The 26,738-nt window shown below is 44.2% G+C and overlaps 1 protein-coding gene across 3 annotated transcripts in view; it reads right to left on the bottom strand.

The window, feature by feature from the left end:
• ARHGAP6 (Rho GTPase activating protein 6) overlaps window positions 1-26,738 on the bottom strand; it is a 562,780-nt gene that overhangs the window by 102,600 nt on the left and 433,442 nt on the right. The window lies entirely within an intron of this gene.

Here is a 26,738-nt window from a genome sequence, read left to right as displayed (position 1 = left end):
AAAGAATGTGGGAAGCCTCTGGTAAAAGCTCCAGAGCACGATAAAGCACATAGGGGGCTTTCTTTGTTTAGGACAAATTCTTAGTTCTGAAATGACGGTTTAAAATCACTGCCTTTGGTTTTCTAAAACTAGCCACAATCATCCAACAACAACAACAAGGCTTCATTCTCTTTAATACTGGAGCACAACACATGCTCTGAATTTTATGCTCTTTGTGGAACAATAATCCTTGAGAAATTGTTGGTTTCCTGAACAGAGGGTGTGGAGGTCAGAGTGGCTGCAACCACATGGCTGTGTCTAAGAGGGCGCAGGTGGGGCTCAGGGCTGGGGGCTGGGGGCTGGGGGAGGCATCCACGAAGAACAGAAAGAGAGGAAAGATGAAAAATACCCTGATCACTAACCACCTTGATTTCTCAGTGCTCCATATGACACTGGAACACAAACTATTCAGAATGACATCTCTGTTTTCCAGTCAATGGGAAGTTATAGTCCTCTTGTGGTCTCCAGTGAATTCCAATGATAGAATCACTGTGATTATAACTGACACACTGAGAAATGATTTCATGGAAGAGCTTACTGACTCAAAATTTGGGGACTTGGTGATTTTTTACTAGGATTCCATGAGGTTAATCATCACTTGATGTGAGCCACACACAGCTTCTGTTGCTGGTGGTATGTTGGGTAGTTGCCATCTCCCCCTGGCTTCTTCTTATCCATATGCCTATATAGGGATTTACTGATCCAAAGGTTTGGTCTATTTACATAAATCACTTTTACATAAAGCACTCCAGGGCATTGGTGGTTCAGTCATAGGATTCTCGCCTGTTCCGCCCCCTCCTTGTCACACTCTGATTTTCACCAGTCACTTTTCTCTCCACCCTCTCTATATCACATCCTGTTTCCACCCTACTTGGAGAGTATAAAAACAGCTGCTCTTCTGATTAAAGACACTTGGAAATTGCTTTCCGGCTCCGAGAGTTCCAGAGTGTATCTCCTGCGGAAGTTGGTGCAGCACGCTTTCCTGATCCCTCTCCCACACAGCAGCCTAGATCAGCTCCAGTTGAGTTCTCTCCAACCCAGAGAGCACCGGCTCGGGAAGAAGTACCCTCAGGCTATCCCGGCATCTGGCGCCCGGAACAGGGACCCGTAAGCAGCAGATTTACAAGAAGACATCTTAGATAAGTACACACCTTTTGGGTATCTGCAATATTGTGTTAAGGCACTGTGATTTTTTTTTCTTTTTTATTGTTTTCCGGAGATCTTTCCACCATGGAAAATCTTTTCCAAATCCTGCATTCTTTTTCCAGTATACAATTTTTATATATCTGGGACATTTTTCTCGGGGCTTCACCTTATATCCTGTTGATCATCATAGCAGCTTTTAAGGGATATATAGGGCAACCTCTCAAAAGGCTTAAGAAACTAGAGGCTGAGGTCCAAGAGATAAAGGAAGTAATCATAGAACTTAACCAGCACCTTAAAAACAAGAAGAAGCAAAGGCCTGTCGTGATCTTGACCCACCCTAATTCCTCTGCATCTTGCCCTGAGGCCCCTATTTTGGCATCTTGCCCTGAGGCCCCTATTTTGGCAGACACGTGTCCGAATTCTCCTTTGGACTCCACAGCCACTTCTTCGGCCACCCCCATTTTGGCAGAAACGTGTCCGGAACCTCCTGCTGCCTCCACGGCTGCTTCTTCACCCCACCCTGTTTTGATAGACACATGTCCGAATTCTCCTGTAGCCTCCAAAACCACTTCTTCGGCCACTTGTCCAGAAGCTTCCACTTCAGTGACTCCTCCTACCGCTACACACTTATCAGAGGAAGTCCACACATTTCCGGTCAATGTTGCCCCCAATAGACAAAAACCTCAGGCCTGGTATCCATATTCCGCCACAGACCTGAAGGAACTACGCCAGGCTATCAAAGATGACGGTGTTCATGCCCCATGGACCAGGTCCATTTTACAAGGCCTGCTTCAGAACCTTAATACCCCTCAAGATTGGAGAGATGTGACTCGTGCTACGCTCCCAGGCCCCCTCTTCCTGCAATGGGAGGCATTCTTTCGCGATGAATGTTTACAACAATCGCGGAAAAATATTCAAAATCAGCCAGAGGGTAATTTTGATGCATTGTTTGGAACAGGCCAATTAGAAACAGGGATTCAACAGGCGGAAGCCAAGTTTCCAGCGGGGTATTTTGATCAAGTACGCCTGTGTGCATTAAAAGCATGGGAGCGATTAACACCACCCATGGGAGCAGCCTCAGCCCCCATTCTCTCCCTGCAACAAGAACCTGATGAATCCCTCGCTAAATTCATTGCCAGGGTCCAGTCGAGTTTGGAAAGGAAGATTTATAATCCTGACGCTCGTTTTCTCCTACTGCGATCCATAGTCTGGGATGGAATGCTTCCGCATTTTCGACAGGCCTGTATCACTCTTAAAAATGAACACCCAGATACTTGGATTCTAGCTACACAGGATCTCAGATCAAGCTCTTTTCAAGGACCTATGTTACAGGCCTATGCAGCTACCTTACATAAGCAAAAAGGAGCTTGCTTTCAGTGCGGTCGCCAAGGGCATTGGCGTAACCAATGTCCAGAAAATAGACCGCGACCCCGCCTCCAGTCAGGGCGACCCCACCTCCAGTCAGGGCAACCCCGCCTCCAATCAGGGCAACCCCGCATCCAGACAGGGAATCAGAGACCACGAATGCCTTGTCCCAGATGCCAGAAAGGATTTCACTGGAGGAGAGATTGTTGGTCAAGGTTCCATAGGAATGGCACGCCTCTGCCAAATGTAAACAGGGATTTAAACTAGGTATGGGGCTTCCCTTAGCCCCGCCCCCAAGAGGGAAGGAAGCAGGTCGCCCGCTTGGTGCTGTGCCCTTCTTCCACAAACAGAAGCCCAGCTTGGGACCCAATCCGTCGCTATACCCACCACGCCAAGTAACAATAACAGAGGGTGAGCAGAAGGAGGAACCCGTGGTATGTGGGAACTTCCAGCATAGAAATAACCGGCTGGAGCAAGAGAACAGCTCGAATTCAGAGCCTGAGATTTTATGGACCACCCCTGTTTTAGAAAGGGGTCACCCAACTATGACAGTAAAGATTGGTAATATTCCTTTTAAGTGTTTGATTGACACGGGAGCAGATAAGACAATATTAAGACAAGCAGAGGTTCCCCAGAGTTGGGAACTCCTCCCAGGACCACGCTTACATGGTGTTGGAGGATTGACTCAGGCATTCCGCACACGAGATTCCCTTGTGTGGGAAGATCCAGAAGGGACTACCGGACGCTTTCAGCCTTTAATAGCTGATATAAGCACCAATTTATTGGGAAGAGACTTGCTGGAATCTTTAGATGTAGTGATATCCTCAGACACCTCTGCAGGACACCACACTCACTCCTGTGAGACTGCTAGACCCAACCAGCACCCCCAATACTAACTGCCACTGTTCGTAACAGAACTCCCCGCTTAGATTGGCTTTCTAATGAGCCTGTCTGGGTGGAACAGTGGCCTTTGCCTAGGGAGAAGCTAGAAATTTTAAAAAAACTCGTCCAAGAGCAGTTATCGTTGGGACACATTCGTCATTCTCGGAGCCCATGGAATACTCCAGTCTTTGTAATTAAAAAGCGCTCAGGAAAATGGCGCCTCCTCCAAGATCTTCGTGCAGTTAATAAAACCATGCAGGTTTGGGGCTCCCCCCAAAGGGGTTTGCCTCTTGCTTCCGCAATTCCCACAGGAATTCCAGTCATAGCTATTGATATACAGGATTGTTTTTTCTCTATTCCCTTACACCCACAAGATTGTAAACGTTTTGCTTTCTCTGTTCCTTCTATTAATAATGCCAGCCCTGCCGATAGATTTGAATGGGTGGTACTGCCCCAGGGCATGGCTAATAGTCCTACTATTTGTCAAGAGGTTGTTAAATCTGCCCTTTTTCCATATATTCATAAGGGCCTTAAGGTTTTTCATTATATGGATGACGTGTTAATATGGGGAGAATTAGATACAGATCTCTCCGCCCTACGTGATTTTCTAATCCCTGCCTTAAAGAGAAGTGGACTTAATGTAGCTCCTGAGAAGATACAGCTAATCCCTCCAATATCTTTCTTAGGCTCAGAGATTTCCCTAACGCAGATTCGTCCTTTAAAACCTTGTGTTACTTTTCCTTCTAATCTCACTCTTGCTTCTTTACAAAGTTTTCTTGGAAATTTGAATTGGCTTAGGCAGTATCTTTATCTGCCTACGAGCTGCCTGCAACCACTGTTCGATCTGTTAAAAGGAAACAAACAGCCCTCCTCAAAGCGTATGTTAACCCCCGAAGCATCCTTGGCTCTGGAAAAAGTTAACCAGGCTCTCCAGGACATGCACCTCGTTCGATTCTCCCCCTCCTCTCCAGTAAATCTTCTAATCTTTAACTCCACCCCCACGGTAGTGGGGGCATTGTGGCAGAAACATGGCGTTCTCGAATGGCTTCATACGCCAGTAGGCGGAGCTCCAAGACTCCTTACCGAGATTGATGCCTTAGCATTTATGGTTCGCCAAGGAAGAAACAGATCGGTTCAGGTCTTAGGAAGGGAACCAGATTCAATCATTCTTCCCTTTTCTCTCACTGACACAGAATGGCTCATACGCCACCATTCTCGTTTTGCCATAAGTTTAATGGGTTTTCCAGGACAATTAGATAATCATTTTCCCTCTAATAATTTCATAGCTTCTTTACCTCTGTTGCCTCTACTAGTACCTAAACTTTTCTCTCGAGATCCCATCCCCTCTGCTCCTACAGTGTTCACTGATGGTGGAAAAAAGGGAGCTGCTGCCCTTATATATTATCCAGACCAGCAATACCCCAAACCTCTCTTTACTGAACTTCCTGATAATTCCCCTCAGTACAAAGAACTTTATGCTGTTTTCCTTGCATTAAAAGCTGTACCAGAATCCTTCAACCTTTTTTCTGACAGTGTGTATACTGTTAACTTACTTCCATGGCTTGCTCGATCTTATGTAAGAATTGATGACAACCCACTTTCTCCTCTTTTAATTCAAATTGCCTCTATGCTCTGTTCTCGAACCCATCCACTGTATGTTCAGCACCTACGTTCCCACAGCCCTCTTCCTGGTCCCCTGTCCGAAGGGAATGCTGCAGCTGACCGCCTTGCCTCCACAGGAATTCTCCTAGCCTCTGTCTCTAATCCTGCTGACTTTCATTCCCTAACCCATGTTAATCTTAAAGGTCTTCGAGCTCGATTTCCTGATATTCCTCTGCCACAGTTAAAACGTATTCTTGCTACATGTTCCTCCTGTGCAGGTCTAATCAAAACACCTGCTATTCAGACTCTAGGGGTTAATCCTCGAGGTTTAAAAGCCAACGCTCTTTGGCAAATTGATGTTACCCACATACCTAACTTTGGCAAACAAAAATATGTGTTCGTCTCAATTGATACCTTCTCTAAGTTTATGTGGGCTACAGCTCAGACTGGAGAAAACTCAAAAAAGCTTATAAGCCATATGCTCTCCTGTTTTGCTGTAATGGGCTTACCTCTTCAACTTAAAACGGATAATGGACCTGCTTTTACCAGCAAACAATTTAAAGATTTTTGTTCCCTCTGGAACATTACTCATACTACAGGCATTCCGTATAATCCACAGGGACAAGGCATTGTTGAGAGGGCCCATCAAACTCTTAAGGCTCAATTAAATAAAGAAAAAGGGGAAATGTACCCCCCTAATATCCAGCTGGCAAAAGCCTTAACTACATTAAATCTCTTTAATATTTACAAAAACTCCGACCAACCTCCTATAATTCTTCATTGGCAAACACCACCCACTCTCCCAGCTATTAAAGTCAAATGGAAAGACCCACTTGATAAAATTTGGAAAGGACCTGACCCCCTGTTGACTATGGGGAGGGGTTTCGCATGTATTTTTCCACAAAATTACTCCAAGCCTGTTTGGGTTCCTGCCCGCCATGTCCGGCAATACCCACATGATGGTGCTGATATCCCTGAAGAACAAGAAACACTGCAAGAAGACTGGCTGCAAGAGGACTGGCTACAGGATGCACCCCAGGATCCATAATACAGCATGGCAGAATCAAAAAAAAAAAAAAATCTGATTCACAGAACTCTCCCCCCCCCCGAATGAATGTCTTATGCTATGACTGGCCAGTTGTGTTTTGTGAGTGAGTGAGTGAGTGAAAAAAAAAAAAAATTGAGTGAGTTGAGTGACCAAAATTTTTGTATGACCCATTGTGCTCAGAGTACTCTGAAAGTTAACTGACTTTATATCAAACGGCTGGACGCAGCCATGGTTTCTGGAGACGTCCAGAAACAGTCCATAAATTATTCATTCCCCCTTTTGATTTCTTTTTTAAGTCTTGATACCAATATGAAATGTTTAGTCTTAAACTGTGTGAGTAAAGATGGTTCAACTATGACAGTAGTTCTAAATTCACATTTGAAATGATATATCTTATTTACAAGTTTTTCTCCTCCTGTGTGTTATAAACTATATGTTTAATATGCGTGTTTCAAGTTTGGTAAACATTAACTTAACAGTTAAATTGTAACTTCGAAGTTACATTTTTACGAGAAGAGGTAAAATCAATTCATTTAAGTAACTGAGTGTTTAAGGTAAAACTCTAAATATTCAATGTGACAATTCTTCATCTCCTAAGTTAAAATACAGATTCTCTATACAGGACATTTTTGGAGGGCCCCCAAAAATGTCCTGTAAGCTATCTTGTGGAAATTAATCCACAACAAATTTGGCATCAATCTGATATTGTAAATGTACCAAAAAAAAAAAAAATGTCACTAAAATGTGTTAACTCTAGTAACCTGAGTTTGCTTAAAAACCCAATGTAAAAATAGTCAAGAATCAATATATGTAACTTAAACTCGGTATGAAAACTTTGCTATATAAAGACTGCTACATGAGGTCACGTAAGATGACCTTTACACAAAATTATAAAGATACCTAAACCAGTTATAATCATTGAGTTATCAATTGTAGTAAACTTCTAATTTGTTACAAAGTTTTTTCATAAGTAATTGACTACAGCTATGACAAGCCTTCGCATAAAGAAGCATCTGCTCATATAGAATCCCCAGAAATCCATCTTGGACCCCTGACCTCTGACATCACCCACAATTACAGCCATCCCCAGAAACCCATGATGTGACCTGACACGATCTGGAGAACCTGATTCACAGACTCCGAAGGACAAGACTTTCCTACTGCCTTTCTCTCAACCATCGGTGTCTGCTCTTCCTGCTTCTGTTTCGCCCATCATGTTTTGGCGGTTCCAGGTCACTCTCTACAGAGAAGAAAAGTTCCGGTGGCCGTCCTCCTCCATCAAGATAGACGTGTGGCATTTATTTCCTGGCTGTTGACATTGGACTGATGCTTCTATAGAACTTGCTAGACACTCCTTTTATACTCCTGGACTTCTTGAAGAATGACTGTAGCAGGCTGACTCGGGATTTTGCAATGCCAGATCACCCCTCTAGCCCCTCGGCTTATCAGGCCCCCACTCCTCCACCCATCAGGCTCACTCTGTCTCTTGCTACTCTTACTTATCCCTCCGTCTTGTGCTAGTTCTTTTTAAAGACACTTACACACTATCATTCTGCTTTCTTCCCAACAGGTTTCCGTTCACCCCTACACTGCTATTCCCCTGACAGAGATGAAGCCTTTTACAGACATTGACCCAGTTATATATGGCCATTAAGTAAGAGGAAGATGTTGGGGAATTGTGAGGATATGGTTGAGCTTGGAAGGGCTTGAGCCTGAGGGGTGTGTCAATCCTGTTAGTCTCTCTCTCCACGGAGAGGTTGAGCAAGGAGGGACAGTAGAACCCCCCCAAAAAAAAAAAAAGGTGTGCCTCTTATCAGTCTCCCTGCCTCACAAAGTGCCCCACACTCCTGATACTATGGCAAAAAGTTAAAAAGAAAGGGGGAGATGTTGGGTAGTTGCCATCTCCCCCTGGCTTCTTCTTATCCATATGCCTATATAGGGATTTACTGATCCAAAGGTTTGGTCTATTTACATAAATCACTTTTACATAAAGCACTCCAGGGCATTGGTGGTTCAGTCATAGGATTCTCGCCTGTTCCGCCCCCTCCTTGTCACACTCTGATTTTCACCAGTCACTTTTCTCTCCACCCTCTCTATATCACATCCTGTTTCCACCCTACTTGGAGAGTATAAAAACAGCTGCTCTTCTGATTAAAGACACTTGGAAATTGCTTTCCGGCTCCGAGAGTTCCAGAGTGTATCTCCTGCGGAAGTTGGTGCAGCACGCTTTCCTGATCCCTCTCCCACACAGCAGCCTAGATCAGCTCCAGTTGAGTTCTCTCCAACCCAGAGAGCACCGGCTCGGGAAGAAGTACCCTCAGGCTATCCCGGCAGTGGTATTTAGTTAGCAAGAGGAAGGAATTTAAAAACAATAAAATTCGTCAGATGGTTTCCTTTACTAGGACAATTCCACTTAAAGAGAAATTCAGAGCGAGAAATCTACGCGTTCCTGCACAAACCTCATCTCCACTACCTCAAACACTCAGACTTTGGGAATCACCCAGCGTGCAAGCCACTAGCCAACAGGACTCCTGTAATCCAGATACTCAGAATGGACTTTACCCCCTCACTTGCATTATTTAACATAACATGTTACATGAAATTGATAAGGATGTGATTCATTCGGCATATTTTGATTTTTTTTTCCCCTCCAAGGTGATTGCTGGGCCCGGTGCCCGCACCATGAATCCACCACTCCTGGAGGCCATTTTTCCCCCTTTCTGTTGCCCTTGTTGTTAGCCTCGTCGTGGTTATTATTATTGCCATTGTTGATGTTGTTCGTTGTTGGATAGGACAGAGAGAAATGGAGAGAGGAGGGGAAGACAGAGAGGGGGAGAGAAAGACACCCACCGACCTGCTTCACCGCCTGTGAAGTGACTCCCCTGCAGGTGGGGAGCCGGGGGCTCGAACCAGGATCCTTACGCCGGTCCCTGCGCTTTGCGCCACGTGCGCTTAACCCGCTGTGCCACCGCCCGACCCCCTCGTATTTTGATTTTTAAGTGGATGAAAGCTGGGCCTGGGAGACAGCTCAGCCTGTTATAGAGTGCCAACCCTAATGCCTGAGGCCCCAGAAGGCACAGGCTCACACCATGGCACCACCTTATGCCAGAGCTGAGTAGTGCTCTGGTATTCTGTCTCTCTGTCACCTCTCTCATAATAGATAAATACAATTTGAAAAATGAAATAGATAAATAGATGAAAACAGCATGAAGTTCTCCTTAAGTGCTTTTACCTGTCAGGCACTATGTGAAGTAATCTATGGGCAATGGTTCATTTAAGAGCTGAAAAATATTTTAAAAGGGGGCTACATTATTATCCCCTTATTACCGATGAGGAAACAGAAGCTCAGAGAGGTTAATTAACTTGCCCCAAAGACTGACAGCTCATGGAACACAGTTGTGAACACAACCACTACAAGGCTTACAAATTAATGAAAGACAAAAGCATAGTCCCCGGCCAGCACTAGTTGAAACCGTATCATAAATGCCCAAGGAAAAACAGAAACTGTGTCTTAACAGCAATTGCCTAAGACTGGCATGATCTGTTAAATCAATTATTAGGTGGGAATATTCACTATCAGGTCAATTAACGTTCCATAAGATGACTATTTCTTTAAACATATAATCTCATATAATCTCACGAGATAAAACTCTCGTGAAATCCCTAATCTCTTTGAAGAGCAGATGTGCAGAAATAATGGAAAAGTAATGTGTCTCTAGCATTCTTTGGAAAAATGCGTTCAAGTCAGTAAAATCAAGGATGAAGATCAGAAATCTTTTATGAGATTGAAATATCAGCTCTTTAAGAAGAACCAATAAGGGGCCGAGTGGTGGTACACCCAGTTGAGTGTACATGTGACCATGTGCAAGGACCCAGGTTCAAGCCCTAGACCCCCACCTGCAGGGAGAGACTTCAAGAGTGGAGAATAAGTGCTGCAGGTGTCTCTTTATCTTGCCTTTCCCTCTCAATTTCTATCTGTCCTATCAAATAAAAGAGAAAAGCTCCAAAGAAGAAAAGAAGAAGAGCCGACAGGAAGCCAACAATTACTCACACAGCCTTAGAAACAGGTATCAGGAAGCAATTCAGAGGTTCAATTTGTGGATAAGTTGTGCTGACGAGAAAAAAATGCCCAGAACACAGAACTCATCTTCTTTTTTTTTTTAATATTTTATTTATTTATTTACTAGCTAGAGACAGAGAGAAATTGAGAGGGGAGGGGGAAGATAGAGAGGGAGAGACAGAAAGACACCTGCAGCATTGCTTCACCACTCGTGAAGCTTTCCCCTGCAGGCGGGGACCAGGGGCTTGAACCTTTGTCCTTGTGCCCTGTAACATGAGCTCTTAACCGGGTGCGCCACCACCTGGCCCGTCAGAAGTCATCTTCTACCTATTTTAAGTCTTTATTAGTCAAGAGTACCAAGCAACAATTTTTGAGCGTCTTTGCCATTAAGCTTTCCTTTCCCTTTTTCTCAAGTCTTAGTTGGAATGCTTTCTGTTTACTCTATAGAGGACATTTTGCATATTCGGATCAATAATAATGTATAATTATTTTGACAATCTTATGGGGGTGAAAATCTTTCTTCCTTTTTCTTGTTCTTTCTTGCTTTCCATTGCCACTAAGGTTATCACTGGGGCTCTGTGCCTGCACAATGAAGCCACTGCTCCCAGCTGCCATTTTTCCTTTATTTTCTTTTACTTATAGAGACATAGAGAAATTGATAGGGTAGGAGGAGAAAGAAAGAAAGAGGGAGGAAGGGAGAAAGACAGACTTGCAACACTGTTTTGCTATTCATGAAGCTTCTTTCCTTGCAGGCGGGGATTAGGGTCCTTGTACATAGTAACAGAGGCTGTCTATCAGATGTGCCACCACTCAGCCCCAATTTTGATCATCACCAGGACTTCACCAGTCCAGGTCAACTTTTTGCTCTAGAGAGCCAGAGAGAGAGAGAAGGAAAGAGACCACAACTCAAGCTCCCTCTAATGTGGTAGAGGCCAGGCTTGAACATAGCAGAGCAGGTGCAGTACCCACGCGAGCTATTTTGCCAGCTCTGATTTTCGCATTCTTTTGCCTAAAACCCTTTGATGTGTACTCTTTGGCTCTAGGACAGACTCCAAATTCCTTGGCATGGCATCCAGTGTCATGTGTGCTAACCTAGACAGCATAAAATCCAACAGTCATGGTAGTAACAGCAGAACTTCAACAGGCAGGTATCAGCTATGAAGCAAGGTCCATTTGTCATGCGCTCATTTTTCTTCTACTACTCCACTGACAGAGGTAGTTATGGAGCTACAGAAATAGGGAAAGACTGCCTGCCTGCTCGCAGCTTCATATTCGTAGTCATTCAGTTAGACTCCACTTCCCGGCCTCCTTTGTTGGTAGTGGTGGTCATATGGCTGAGCTCAAGCCAATGGGTGGGGAGGAAGTAGTAGACTCCATTCCCTTCTAGCCCTGGTCCATAAATCCTGGAGAGGATAGTTCTCAAGGTGGCATGCAGCAGACCCCAGCACAGATCACACTCGGGCATTCGTGCCCTAGTGTCCTGTGCCTTTCAGTTTCAGATCAGCCTGAGATTGCCTTCAGTCAACCAAAAGTACCAGAAAGGATGTTGAGCCGGCTCTGTTCCTAAGACCTAGGAAGACTCGGCAGTTCTTGATGTTGCCACTACACCAGGTATCTTCCCCCTGCACCAAAGTGGCCATGTGGAGAGGTCACATGGAGAGTGAGGCAAACGTGGCTGCCCCAGTTTTTCTATCGAACCCTCCCCACAGCCAACCTCACGGATTAGCCTTGTCCAACCTAGAGTGCAGATCTATACGCGAACCAAGTTTAGGCTGGTTTTTCATGCAGCCATGGATAACAGAATGAACAATTTCTTGTGCTGAAGACAGATAGCTGGGCCACAGGAAGAAGAGCCTGGGCTTTCAGTCCTTGCTTGGAGCACAGCTGTCCCATCACTCAGGGACACTCTGATAAGGTGAATGCGGAGCGAACTTGTGTGGTGAGATGTGGGGATGTATGTGATATGGCAGCTAACCTCACTTTACTGTGTACACACACAATACATTTAAACAGTCAGAATCTGTGCCCTAGCCTTTGGGGGCTCTCCTGCACTTTTCCATGGAAGCACAGGGTAGCTCACCCACTCACTTTCTACACTTTCACCTGCAAAGAGGAAATTGACCAGCTGGATGATTCAAGTAAAACTGTTCTTTAGAAATGATTTTGTAGAACATGTAGGCAATCTTGCATAAACAAGAAGACAAAAAAGCTTACTGACCTCCTTACAAGAACTAGATATTAAATAATACCAGCGACTATTTTCTTGCCATACACAGCAAGTACAAACTGTGAAGAACAGGATAGTGCTGCTCCCTTCCAGAGCTCGGTGAAATGTCGGATCTTTTAGTTTGCCAGATTTTACCTATGGGTTCCTGAGAACTGCCACGAGCAAGATGGCAAGCAAAAGATGCAGGAGAACGATACCACTTTTCACTGCTGACACTTGCTTCCTTAACCATAGCTGCCTGTCCTCTCTCCACTGTCAGGACTTGAACTTGCTCTCCTTTCTTTCTTTCTTTCTTTCTTTCTTTCTTTCTTTCTTTCTTTCTTTCTTTCTTTCTTTTCTTTTCTTTCTTTCTTTCTTTCTTTCTTTCTTTCTTTCTTCCTTCCTTCCTTCCTTCCTTCTCTCTCTCTCTCTGTCTCTCTCTCTCTCTCTCTTTCTTTTGCCTCCAGGGTTATTGCTGGGACTTGGTGCCTATACTACAAATTCACTGCTCCTGAAGGTCATCTCCCCCCTTTCTTTCTTTCTTTCTTTCTTTCTTTCTTTCTTTCTTTCTTCCTTTCTTCCTTTCTTTCTTCCTTTCTTCCTTTCTTCCTCTTTCTTTCTTTCTTTCTTTCTTCCTTTCTTTTTTTCTTTCTTTCTTTCTTTCTTTCTGCAGGCTGCTTCTCTAGTCATACAACCAGGACAACCTTTTTTTTATACCACTGATTCTGCAACTCTGCCCACAAGGACACTCAGACGAGAGGGTTCTGAGTATGGGTAAGATGTTAGGTGGATTCTCTGCAGAGCAGGGCATTTATTCACTGTGCACTGAAAAGGAATGGGTTTTGCAATGACATTGTCTGAAAGATACAAGGATGCTCAAGTCATGAACTGAAAAGTCCAATCCAAAATGAGATCATTATAAATCATCAGGATTATGTAATGATTATATAATTTATCCAACAAAGGATAGTTGGCTATCATATTTAGGAGGTAGAACACTCTATACTGTGAAGTCAAGCAAAAAAAAAAAAGTCAACAAGAACAAAGCCAGGTGAAGGTCTCTCCACCTTCTCATTTCAGTGTTCTTTGATTCCTCTCAGTGGGTCCTTTTCACCTCCCCCCCTTTTTGATTATCAGAGCACTCCTCTCAGCTCTGGCTGATGGTGGTGCTAGGGACTGAACCTTGGACTTTTGGTGCCTCAGGCATGAAAGTCTTTTGCAGAAGCATTACGCTGTCTCTTCAACTCTAGTGAGCAGGGCAAAGAACTTCTAGACACCACATTAGAATTAATAAATGGATTTCCTGAATGAATTAAATGGACTATCGGCAAATTCACAGACATCAATAATCTCTAACCTGTTATCCCAACTGTGAGCTATCAGTGAGTCTTTTCTCAGTTTCAGGGTAAGTTATTTCATGAAACCCTTTCAGTTCAAAGAAGCATGAGTTGCTGTATTACTTCAGCCTAAGTGGGTAAAGTCAACCGGAAATATTTCCAGCTCAAGGCTGGTAGCTGGTTCATCTAATCCTTTACTTGTGGAACAAATGAGCTTGCAGAGTTATTTACATAAAAGTATATATACAGTTATTTTATTAGACCGTTGAAGCTGAGCTTTAATAATATTCCTGGAATATATAATTCCAAGGCAAGCCTATTTCAGGTGCAGGTGGTGATACACTGGAGAACAGACTCTGCGAGGAGAAGCAGTTCTTTAATTCTGTCGCATGTTAACATTCAGCTGGTGCAGTCCTCAGAAATACTCAGGCCCGCACTCCTGTCCAGCCCAACAGACCTTTGGAGAAGGACGTAAAGTTTTGTTTCCTGTGTGGTCTGAGATGGTGACCACTAGCCATGGCTAAGGGGCACTGCAGATGTGGCAAAAGAAACAGAATCAATTGCATCGTTCAACTGTAGTGAAGCTCCACTGTTGTAAATATCAATAGCCACAGTGGCTAGTGGCTGCCACACTGGACGATGCAACAGAGCAACAGAGCAAGGCGGCCGGACTCTTCAGAGTGGGGGCTCAGGCACTGGTGGGGTTACAAAGCTCTCCGGAGGATGTCAACGTGTGGGTCAAGATGAGGACCACTGTTCTGGTCTGTAGCTCAGGGACTTGCAGGGGTGGCGACCCCCTTGCAACTTGCCCACGAGGCCTTCATTACTTTTCCCTAAGTGCCAAGAAGCAGGTGCCCTGCACCTTTGCCTTTCACCCTTCTGACTCTGCCCCTCTCTCTCTCACACACACACACACACCTCCCTGTTCCCACATGACTTCTTCCTTCCTCACTGATGCTGATGGATTTCTCTGAAGCCAAGGGAGTGACGGGCACTGGCCTCCTAAGCTCAGACTCTTATCCTTCTTATTTCTCTTTAATTAGCAATAGAAACAAAGCCCAAGGATGCCACTGGATCAAGATTCAATCCGCAAACTCCTGCCCTCATGATTTAAAATGGCTTTGTACTCGCACACATTTGATCCAGATTCCATTTTCTGCCTTGGATGTAGTGGGGGATCCAGATGCCATTTTCTGCCTTGGATGTAGTGGGGAATCTTTGTGGTGAGTAGGTCTAATCTGCTTCCTGCAAATGGGACATGTGGCGATAGGACAGTGGGGCCGGTCCAACTGCGCTGGAATTGCAGACCAGTCACTAACTAACCCTGTGGGTCTCTGAGCCTTGGAAGCCCTGGTACTTGCTTGTAAAGCAGAGATAAAAATAGTCTTATGGGGAGGATGAAGTGACTGATGCCTAAGATATGTACTAACAGGCACTCTCCTAGACCCAGATTTGGAGCCCTTGGCCATATCTCTCTGTCTCTCTCTCTCTGTCTCTCTGCCTCTTTCTCTCTCTCGTTGCGGATAAAGCAATTAACAGGATAAACTTTTCAGGAGGAAGTCATGAAATGCACAAAAGAGCAGTCCAAGCACATGACTAATTAATGGGGCGCTCTGAAGAAAATGGTTGCCAGGGAAAAGAAACACTATGCTAATGTGATCTTCTAAAATGTCGAGTTTCTTTATTTTAATGAGCCTTCATTTTTACTGACGTCCATGCCAACAGTTAATACTAATGGGCCAAGGAAGGGGTGTACTAACAGATGTAGATAGCTATTATTTTATTCATAAAAAGAGACTAAACAGCATACTGGGCAATTTAAGGTGGTTAATCAATATGTCAGCTGTTGTATCATTAGCAACATGTTTCACTCTTCACAGAGGCACCCTGACTTATGTTAACATTTCTACACTGGGCAGGAGAGGTAGCATAATGGTGATGCAAACAGGTTCTCTTGCCTGAGGCTCCGAGGTCCTAGATTCAATCCCAGCACCACCATAAGCCAGAGTTAAGCAAGACTCTGGTAGAAAAAAAAAAAATCCACACTGAGTTTTGCTGCTTTTTTCTTGTTAAATACCTACTTATGGGCAGACCTTTTTTTTTTTTTTTTTTTTTGATGTCAGAAAGTATAGACTTACAAGTGATTAGCACCAGGACAGTTTGTAGGCACCACAGCCATTAATGGCAAGGACTGTTCATCAGTGACTCACAGTCCAGATAAGATAATCTCCATTCCCAAAGGCGGTAGCTGTGGCTAGCTAGTCATTAGTGACTAATATTCCTGGTGGATGTTAATATGCACCCACCATCTCTCCTAGCCCTTATTGTGTACTCCTTGCTTTTGTCATAATGCAACTGTATGAGGGAAATTCTGCTAAGATGTACCCACTTCACAGATGAGGAAATCAAGGCACTGGAAGGATAAGTAATTTGTGTAAGGAAACAGACCACAAGTGACAGACATAGGCTTCATATACAGGGACCTCACTCCCAAAGTCTTTGTTCAGTTTGAACTACTGCTTTACCTTATTCCCTTGTCAATAACTTTCTTTCCAAGCCTGGAAGACATGACTCAGCAAAGTTCATCAAAAGGAGTGTAAGTGGGAGAAGAGTCTAGCCTCACCTCAAATCCTCTCTCATTAGGTTTTCTTACCAAGTAAAAATGCTGAAGTTTGTAAGTTACCTGTTCTCAGTAACCATGACCGCTAATACATGGATTGAGGTGTGACTTGACCTTTTGCTGGTGACTGTTGATCTAGTGAGGCCTGGAAAAGCTGTTGCCATGGTCACCTCTGGCCTCCTTTCTCTGGAAAGGAATGCCCAACCAGCTCCTTTCCCTGACATCTTATCGAGTGCTGCATCCGGACACAAGACGGCAATAGAGATGTATGACTCACAGTGCCTGTGATGTTTACAAGCCGGCCCTTCACAGACAAAAGTTTGCTGACCCTGTCCTGGACCCGTTGAAAAGAAATCAGCAGATATTGTAGTACAGGAAATGACAGTTTCATGGGGCATTTCACTGCTTCAAACAGCAGAGGAGCTCCACTTTTTGACAAGAGTCACTGTGACATGCATGCCTGAGCAGATGGATCTGTGGAGATCACTCTATAACTTATTTTCCTTCGTGTTTTTTGAAAGTCCCACATGACCTCGACTCTTGAGATGTGATGTCTCATGGAGGGAGAGGAGAGGAGGGAAGGAAGGAGAATGCACATGTGTTAGTTATTCTCCCAGAAAACTCTTAATTTAAGATACCTCCCTCTTTGGTAGCCGTCGCATTCACCTCTCTGCCCCTCAAATTCCAACTATCTGCTTGGCTTGTATTTAAACATTGGAAAGCTGATTCTCAGACATGTGTCTTCTTTTCCTGGCTAGACTGTACATTCTGGACGAACAGACAGCACTCAGGAGAAAGAGCTCTAGTGCTTTGTACCGTTGCTGGTTGAAATACCACTTTGGGTGTAGTACACATTCCATCTATATAGAAAACTATTTTGTCTGTTAGCACGGAAACAACAGGAACAGTGTGTAATATTTATATTTAGGATATTTGTTGTAAAGTAGCTAAAATCACTTCCAGTAAAAGTAAAAGAAGGAAAGTAAGAAAGATAAAAAGAAAGATAAAAATATCTTGCCTCCCGACTCCTGCAATTAAGTGTCAAAACATGTAAAGGGAGCAATTGAACACAGAGAAACGAATTTGCAGAATGACACAGAATGCCAGGGACGACATGAAAACAAACCATCTGCACTTACTGGCACAAATTTGACACTATCATTTTTCAGATGTTTTTACCATCCCCTGATATTTGTCAATTCCATATGCTGCTTTTAAAATGACGAATTAAAATATGTTTCACAGACCTGGCTAAGCCCTTTTACTGTGACACGTGGAAAATAAAGCTTCCTTTGAGCACTGAAACATACAGAAACTGAAAGTAATATGGTAGCATATTACGAGGAGAGAGAGAGAGAGAGAACGAACCAGACATCACTCTGGTACATGTGCTGCCAGGGATTGAACTCAGGATCTCACACTTGAGAGTCTAATGCTTTACCCACTGCCCCACTTCCCGGGCCACAAATTGTGTATTCTTTTAAAGTAGACTATTTTAGAGCATTGTCATCTTCATGAAAAGCCTGAGCAGGAGTACAGTGATACCCAGTAATGACCCTGTTTCCTTCCACATGCACAGCATTCCTCCACCAGCTACCTCCCCCTACCAGGACACATGATTATGGCTGGTGAATCTATGGGTACCTCACAGTTGCCCTAAGTCTATGGACATCAGGATGGACATCAGGATTCAGTCTTGGTGCTTGATGTTCCATGGGTCGGGACAAATGTACCCGACAGGATAGTAATAGAGAGAGTGGTTTTGCTGCGTCCAAACTTCTTTGTGAACCACCTCTTCACACCCCACCCTCTGCAACCGCTCATCTTTTTATTGTCCCCATCATTCTGTCTTTCTCAGAATGTCATATAGTTGGAATCAGAGAGCAATATGGAGCAACTGACGTTTCCTCTGTGTCTTTTCCGTAGCTTAGAACTCTTTTCTTTTCATATCGAAAAACAGTCTATTATCTGGAGGGGCCACAGTTTTTTTTTACCCATTTGCCTACTTAAAGACATCTTCGTTGCTTCTAAGTTTGGGTCATTCTGAGTAAACATCCACGTGCACGTTTATGTGTGGACATCAGCCTGCAACTCTTCTCAGTAAATACCAAGGAGTGAGATTGCTGGACTGTAGGTTAGCAGTATATTTAGTTTTGTAGAAATTGACAAACTGTCTTCCAACGGCTGTACCATTTTGTCTGCTCATCAGAGGTGTAGGAGAGTTCCTGTTGTCCCACATCCTCCCCAGCACTGGGTGTTGACAGAATTCTGAATATGAGCCAGCCGACTAGGTGTGCTGGCTTCTCACTGTTGATTCAACTCCCATTTCCCTGACAACATAGGAGAGACACCTTTGCATGGGCTCATTCACCATGTGCATGTCTTCCCTGGTGGGGGGATCTGGCCTGCGTTTAATCAGATATTTTAGATCCTTACTGTTCAATTATTTCAGATTTTGAAAAAGTATATTTAAGAAATAGACAATCGTGTCATCTGTGAACCTTACAGAGATCAAAAAGATAAAACTCACAAAAGTTTGGGGAACTTCCCAATGATGAGGTCCCTCTAGAGTCCTCAACTGAGCCTCAAGGAGTTCATCAACTACAGTTCCAGTTTCTCTACCCCAAACTAGTTCCCTTGGAAATGGCTGTTCTAATAAGCTGTATGTTTCCCTGTGTCTGACTGCCAGTTTCTCCTGTCTTTGGAGGTAAGAGTTTTCCCTGTAAGCACACTTCTCTTAGAGATCAAAGAAGATATAGCTGACTTTTCAGTTCGTTCAGAACTGAGAAGTGGAGTACCAGCACCCAAACTTCTTTCATGTCAGACTGGATGCCCTAAGTTCTGACACAGTTTTTCAAGACAAAATGTATACAGTATAAAATTTACCATTCCAAAGTGTATGACTCAGCAGAGGTTTATTAGTGTTCCCAGTTGTTCTAGAATAACTTCATTACCCACCCACCCCCAGAGAAACCTTCCACCTCTTAGCAGTCACTCTCCATTCCAAGTGGGCCCCAGGCCCTGACTACCTGCAGTCTGCTTTATGTCTCAATGGACTTGTCTGATTTTGACTTTTCCTAATAGGGACATTACATAATATGTGACATTTGATTCTAGTTTCATTGTCTTAGCACATTTGCAAGACTCGTTCATGTTGGGGGTCTTAGTATTAGTACTGTGGTCCTTTTTCTTTTCAAATAATATTCACTGTGTGAATATTTAAATTCTGTTCAACTGTCCTTAGTTGATGGGCATTAGGGCTGCTTTGACAGTTTGGTCATTATGAACAGAGCTGCTATACAAGTTCCTGGGAACACGTTTTCAATTCTCTTGAGTATATACCTAGGAGTGGAATTGTTGGATCACGTAACTCTATAAATAGCTAAACAAAAACAAACAAACAGACAAAAAAAAAAACCCCACCCTTAAAAGACGACAACACTTCAAACACCAAGATTTGGAAATATTTTTCGTGTAAAGGTATTTTCCACCTTGTTTTTTTTCCAGTGAGAGAGAGCCAGCAACATGTCCGAGCAGCCCCATGTAATGTTTCCACTTCCTACAGACTGGCCGTCAGTTTTCACCAAGCATGAGAATAAACACAAACCTCAGAGTCTTTTCTTTTTGCCACCTGGTGCTCGAGAATGACTTTAGTTAATTATCTGTAGTGTTCATCCTTTTTAGAATAAACTGAGCCAAGTGATGGTCGTAAAAATTCAATAAACTGGGAATCCCTTTATGTGCCTATTTTAATTCCAAAGACTAATTGTTAATATTCAGCCTGACAATTCGACATGTTAAAATAAAGAACAGTCCAGCCTCTAGCTCCTTCCAAGGAGCTATCCTTGTCTATATCAGGATTTGAGAAGCTATAAATAAAGCTTTACACAGAATCGTGTTAGAGGTCTGCTTAGGGAACATACCCCCTCCCTCTGCACCTTTCAAGGAGCCAGGAAGAGAGGCCAGAAGCCCTGTGTATCTGTATCCTGCTCCAGCACTCCCTCCCTACCTGCCTGCTAAGGCCATAACGTGTAGATGGAGGCAGATGTGACACCTGAAGGCAAAGGCTGAAGTAGCGCACGGGGCACAAAGCACAAGGACCGACATAAGGATCCCAGTTCAAGCCCCCTGCTCCCCACCTGCAGGGGAGTCGCTTCACAAGTGGTGAAGCAGGTCTGCAGATGTCTATCTTTCTCTCCCCCTCTCTGTCTTCCCCTCCTCTCTCCATTTCTCTCTGTCCTATCCAACAATAATGCCATCAATAATAACTACAACAATAAAACAACAAGGGCAACAAGAAAGGAAATAAATAAATAAATAAATAAATAAATAAATATAAAAGAAGAACTCTACCAGCAGAGTTTAGAGGGGACTGACTCTGTGTCCTTTGCCCTGTTCCCTCTCACTCCCCTGCAACAATAGTCCAAAAGCCTTCTTTTAATTATTCTTGTGGATTATTTTATTTTACTTTATTTTATTTTATTTTATTTTATTTTATTTTATTGCTCTTTGAGTAAGGAAGAGCCAGAAGCACTCTCAACCACTTGCAAGATAGTTCTTTCATACTACAAGAGTTGATAGAGTCAGGACAGGGCCAGGTGGTGGCGCACCTGGTTGAGCACACATGTTACATTGTGCAAGGACCTGGCTTCAAGCCCTCAGTCCCCACTCAGCAGGAGAAAGCTTCACTAGTGGTGCATCATGGCTGCAGGAGTCTCTGTCTCTCTCCCTCTCCATACCCCACCTCTTCTTGATTTCTGGCTGTCTCTATCAAATAAATAAAGATAATAAACAAAAAATAGGTTAAAAGACAGAGTCAGAAGCAAATAAGCAAGAAGGAAAGTCACCTGCACTTATATCTGACTCTCCAGAACTAATGAATGATACATCTCACCCCCACATATTCGAAGTGGGGAAGCTGGGGCACGGCGGTGGCACAGTGGGTTAAAGTGCACATGGTGCAAAGCACAAGGACCAGCGTGTAAGGATCCTGGTTAGAGGCCCCAGATTCCCACCTGCAGGGGGAGTCGATTCACAAGTGGTGAAGCAGGTCTGCAGGTCTGCAGGTGTCTTTCTCTCCCTGCTCTGTCTTCCCCTCCTCTCTGGATTTCTCTCTGTCCTATCCAACAATGACAGCAATAACAACAATAATAGTAACAACAACAATGGCAACAAAAGGGGAAAAAACAGCCTCCAGGAGTAGTGGATTCCTAGTGCAGGCACCAAGCCACAGTGATAACCCTAGAGGCCAAAAAAAAAAAAAAAAAAAAAAAAAAAAAAAAGTGGGGAAGTGTAGCTGGCAGAGTAAAGTTCCCCTCCAGATGTTCATGACCTAATTCGTAGAACGGAGAAATATGTAGGCTTCCAAAGAAAAGAGACGGTGGCTGATGTAATTAAGTTAATAAATTTGAGATGGAAAGATGGTCCTGGGTTATGCAAGTGAACCCAATATAAACCCATGGGCCTTACACATAGGATCTTTTTTTTTTCTTTCTTTCTTTTTTTTTTTTTTCCTCCTCCAGGGTTATTGCTGGGCTCGGTGCCTGCACCATGAATCCACCGCTCCTGGAGGCCATTTTTTTCCCCCTTTTGTTGCCCTTGTTGTAGCTTCGTTGTGGTTATTATTATTGCCCTTGTTGACGCAATTCGTTGTTGGATAGGACAGAGAGAAATGGAGAGAGGAGGGGAAGACAGAGAAGGGGAGAGAAAGATAGACACCTGCAGACCTGCTTCACCGCCTGTGAAGCGACTCCCCTGCAGGTGGGGAGCCGGGGGCTCGAACCGGGATCCTTACGCCGGTCCCTGCGCTTTGCGCCACATGCGCTTAACCCACTGCGCCACCACCCGACCCCCCATAGGATCTTTTTTTAACAGTTTGGGGAGGAGCTGTCAGAGAGATGCAACATTTTTGGCTTTGATGGTGGTGACTGTGTGCCACAGACCAGTGATTGTGGGTGGCTTGAGAGAGCTAGGAAAAAAATGAAAGGGAAGGGGGGAGGGAGTCGGGCTGTAGCGCAGCGGGTTAAGGACAGGTGGCGCAAAGCGCAAGGACCAGCCTAAGGATCCTGGTTCAAGCCGCTGGCTCCCCACCTGCAGGGGAGTCACTTCACAGGCAGTGAAGCAGGTCTGCAGGTGTCTATCTTTCTCTCCCGCTCCTCTCTCCATTTCTCTCTGTCCTATCCAACAAGGACAGCATCAATAACTACAACAATAATAACTACAACAAGGGCAGTAAAAGGGAGTAAGTAAATAAATAAATATTTAAAACAATTTAAAAAATGAAAGGGAAGGCAGTCCTCTGAGACTTTGGGTTAAGACCAGTAAGAACTGGGCCAGACTTCTAACCTACAGGGCTGTTAGTAACTGTATCACTAAGTCTGTGATACACTTGCCACAGTAACAACTGGCGATACCAAAGGATACAGGAAATTTCTCTGGCTCTGAGGGACTCAAACTCTTTATTGCAGGGTTCCTGAAGCTGTTCCATGATCAAAAGCATATGAGAAGTTGTTCATGCTAGCCCATATATATTTTTAATTATCTTTATTGGATAGAGACAGCCAGAAATTGAGCGGAAGGGGAAGATAGAGAGGGAGAGAGACAGAGAGACGCCTGCAGCCCTGCCTCACCACTTGTGAAGCCTCCTCCCCCCCCCCGCCCTGCAGGTGGGGGCTGGGGGCTCGAACCAGGGTCCTTGTGCACTGTAACATGTGCGCTCAGCCAGGTGCGCCACCACCCAGCCCCCCAGCCCATCTTTAGTAAGAAGATCTAAGGAGAAATGGAGAAGTCCTTTGGAGTGCCTTCTAAATCTCACCTCCATTTCACTTTCTATTCAGATCATCTCTTGACAGCCCTCAGGCTCCTCAGAGCATAGCTTGGAGATGCTAAGGGAATGCGTCCTGCTCAGCTGGGAAACTGAGGCAAAGGGAAGAAGTGACTCACTGAGATGGCCCTTTGGCAGCACAAAGACCAGTGTGGCTTCACACCCCCATCTGGAAGCCTGTCCAGAGTTTTCCCACTGACAAGAATACACCACTTCTTACCCTGGTTTATCTGCTTTCGACCTCTGGTGAGAGAAGAGGCTATCGGGTAAGAATCAGTGAAGTTCAGAACAGGTTTCTTTCTCAACTCAGTGGTATCTAATGCATTGTGAATGCTTTAGAACTGACTGTATTTTGTTATTTAAAACAAAAGTGTTCAACACAGTATTGAAAATTCACTAAACGGAACACAACGAAATATCTCCCACAGTGATTTAACGTGTTTTTGAAAATGCCCCATTGTGTTGTCAAAGTCTATTTTCCACAAACTCTACTTTCCATAAATGCTAATGGAGGGGGGGAGAGCAGACATACAACCAAGTGCTGTTGTTTTCCTTCATAGCACTTAGCTAACACTTCTTCCACATTTCCCACTGCTTCTTCCAAAAGCTGTGGGCCCACTGGCCTTTGACGTCCTTCAGACACACACCGTCAACATCCTTTTCAGAGTCAGTCCTGTGTTTCCACCACTTCCGTTTCTGAATAATAACTGCAATAAAACTTGGGAACAATAAAGCTAACAATTATCAGTACTCATTTCGTGCCAGACTGTAGTGCGGGCTTCACATTAAGAACGTCACTGAATCTAACAGTGATTGAAGTAAGTATTCCTATTGACATCTGTGTTTTTCAGGCAAGTCAAAGAAGACACAAAGAGCGATGACACTTTGCCCAACGTCACTCACCAAGAAGAGGTGGAGCCAGAGTGAGTGTATCATCTGATGCAGATGAGTCCTCAGTTAGGGCCGAATCTGTTTCCCAGGGGCCCTCTGGCTATACCTGGAGTCATGGTCCCTTGTCAAAACTGAGGGGCCCTTTGCTACTGGCTTGCAGTGGGTGGAGACCTGAGCAGCCCCACAGCAAGAAATGATTCTGCCCTAAATGCTAAGAGCTCCAAGGTATGGAAGTGCTGCTGTCCTCTGAAGCCTCCCAGTGACAGTGAGAGAGCGAGAGCGTTATGAGTGGTCCATTTGCTGGTAAGCTATGTGATTTCCATTGTCAGGTTAGAAACCTCTTTCCACTTGGAAAGGGAGATGATCTTGATCTGGACCGGAGAACACGTAGAACCAGTAGATCTGTTTTGTGCATCTGCTCACAGCATCAACTGATTATAGTTCAAACTGGTAATTTCGCACTTACCCGGAATCCTGGGCACTAGGTCATTTTAAGTTCTGTTCATCAGCAAATGCATGGGACAGCTGGCCCCTTTTTACTGTCCACCCTTCCCTTCTCTTGGTGACTATTTCTTAACTTGCTTATTTCAATAAGCTTTAAGAAATCTCTGCTGCCTTAGTCTCTCCCAGATTCCCTGTACATCACCAGCCTGAAGAAGGACAAATATGTCTTCAACTCCTACTCAGTGGAGAATTCTCTGTGGTCACCAAGAAGAATAAAGTAACTCTCTCTGTGCAAACTTGGGAAAATGTCACACAGTATAAAATTAAACTCAGAATTTACAGAACAACACAGTAACAGTGTGTTTTAGACTTTTCTCCCCCCCAGGAAATACGTCTGTGTAAGCAAACAAAGACCAGCAATGACCCTTAAATGTGTGACAGTAGCTTTTACCTGAGGATGAGATTTTTAGGGACTAAGAGATTCTGCATGAAGTATTTGTATATTGTTTGATTTATTTAATACGAAAGACTACTATGCTTACAATCAGAAAGAAGGGTGCATGGAAGATTAAGAAGAACACAATATGCTTAAGTTTGCAATCATCTTTTATATCCTACTTCAGGAAGATGAGGAAAGGTTTTGATGGGTGGAGGAGATGACACTGGGATAAACCCAGTGCCTTAGGCAGGGCTGTTAATTGAACCCGGTGACAGAGGTCACCTGGGGTCACCTGGGTTTGTTGCCTGAGGGCTTAACAATTGATTCAAATTAGCACTCTTTGTCGGGCTGCCCCACATCCAAATCTAGTTTGAGTTGTGGTGTGGCCACCGCAAACAAGATTCTTGGCCACACAAAGGATGTAGCTACAAACCGGCAGGATTTGTTTGATTACGTGAATAAAACCATATATTCAGAGGAAGGAAAAATCAAAACAGCTACTCCCAAAGTCTCCTCCTCTGGTGTCCCCCCCCCCCCAAATGCACCCATTAGCAGAGTGAACATATTAGTGGCCTTACTGAGACTCTGGAGAAAGTCAGGTTGAAATGAAATACACACGAGTAAACAAAGAAATCATGAGAAAGCCCCTTTTTGCCTGTCATCAAGTAACTTTTCTGCGTGCTCACCCAGCTTTTGTTATCAGGCTCAAATCTGTGGGACTGATACTGCTTTTTAAATAATTGCCAGTGTCATTAATCCACCCATGGCACGGAGTGGAAATTCGTTTAGGAGAAAAGAAAAATACACTCATTTGGGCACAGTAAATGAAAACCACAACTTCTAACCGGCAGCAAAAGTCTCAGAGACTTAAGTACAATTCATTTGGAGGTGGCCTAGGTTGTGTGCTACGGATCACAGCCCTGGCTGCACAGTATGTGGAAGCGAAACTGCACTTCTGGAGGTCACACCTGGTCTCTGAGCTTTTGAAAAACACTCCGCAGTTGATATGAAAGTACAGGGAGAATTGGAGTCCTCGCACAGACCAATTAAATAGAAGGTAGGCTGAATGGGACCCTGCAGAACTACTGAAAAGCTACACAAGTGGTTCTGAACTGCAGTCTGCTCTGAGACCCATTGCTTCCACATTTGCATTTCAAAAGAAACCAGAGGTGGCCCTTTTAGAAGCCTTTTTTGTAAAGAGACTCAATATACTTGGTTTCAGCTTGTGCGTTTCTGCTGGGAAATCACCACAATTCCAGATGTTTCAGCTAACCAATCTGTTTATCTATCCACACCCTCCTCTCTGTATCTCTTTTTTATTTTATTTATTTTACTTTTATTTTTTAAAAGAATTTGTTTATTTATTCATGAGAAAGATAGGAAGAGAGAAAGAACCAGACATCACTCTGGTACATGTGCTGCCGGGGACTGAACTGGGGACTGAACTCGGGACCTCACGGTTAAGAATCCAGTGCTTTACCCACTGCGCCACCTCCGGGACCATGCTTCCTCTCTGTCTCTTTATCTCTTGTCTGTCTATCTCTGCACCTCTCTATCTACTTATCTAAAGTCCCAATCTTCCTTTTGTCAGCACTGGGACCTTACTGCTATAGGCCAGCATTTTCAGATAGAGAGACAGGGAGAGGGGAAAGAACACGAAGCTTTTCCCGTGCAGTGCGGTTAGGCTCGAACCTGGGTCCAGTGTACAGCGGAGCAGGCACTCTCCCAGGTGAATTATCTTGCCAACCCTTCATTTCCTTTTCCTTCCTTCCTCCCTCCCTCCCTTCCTTCCCTCCTTCCTTCCTTCCTTCCTTCCTTCCTTCCTTCCTTCCTTCC

This window comes from Erinaceus europaeus, chromosome X, assembly GCF_950295315.1.
Source record: "Erinaceus europaeus chromosome X, mEriEur2.1, whole genome shotgun sequence".
NCBI lineage: Eukaryota > Metazoa > Chordata > Mammalia > Eulipotyphla > Erinaceidae > Erinaceus > Erinaceus europaeus.
This window is presented reverse-complemented; position numbering and strand designations above follow the sequence as displayed.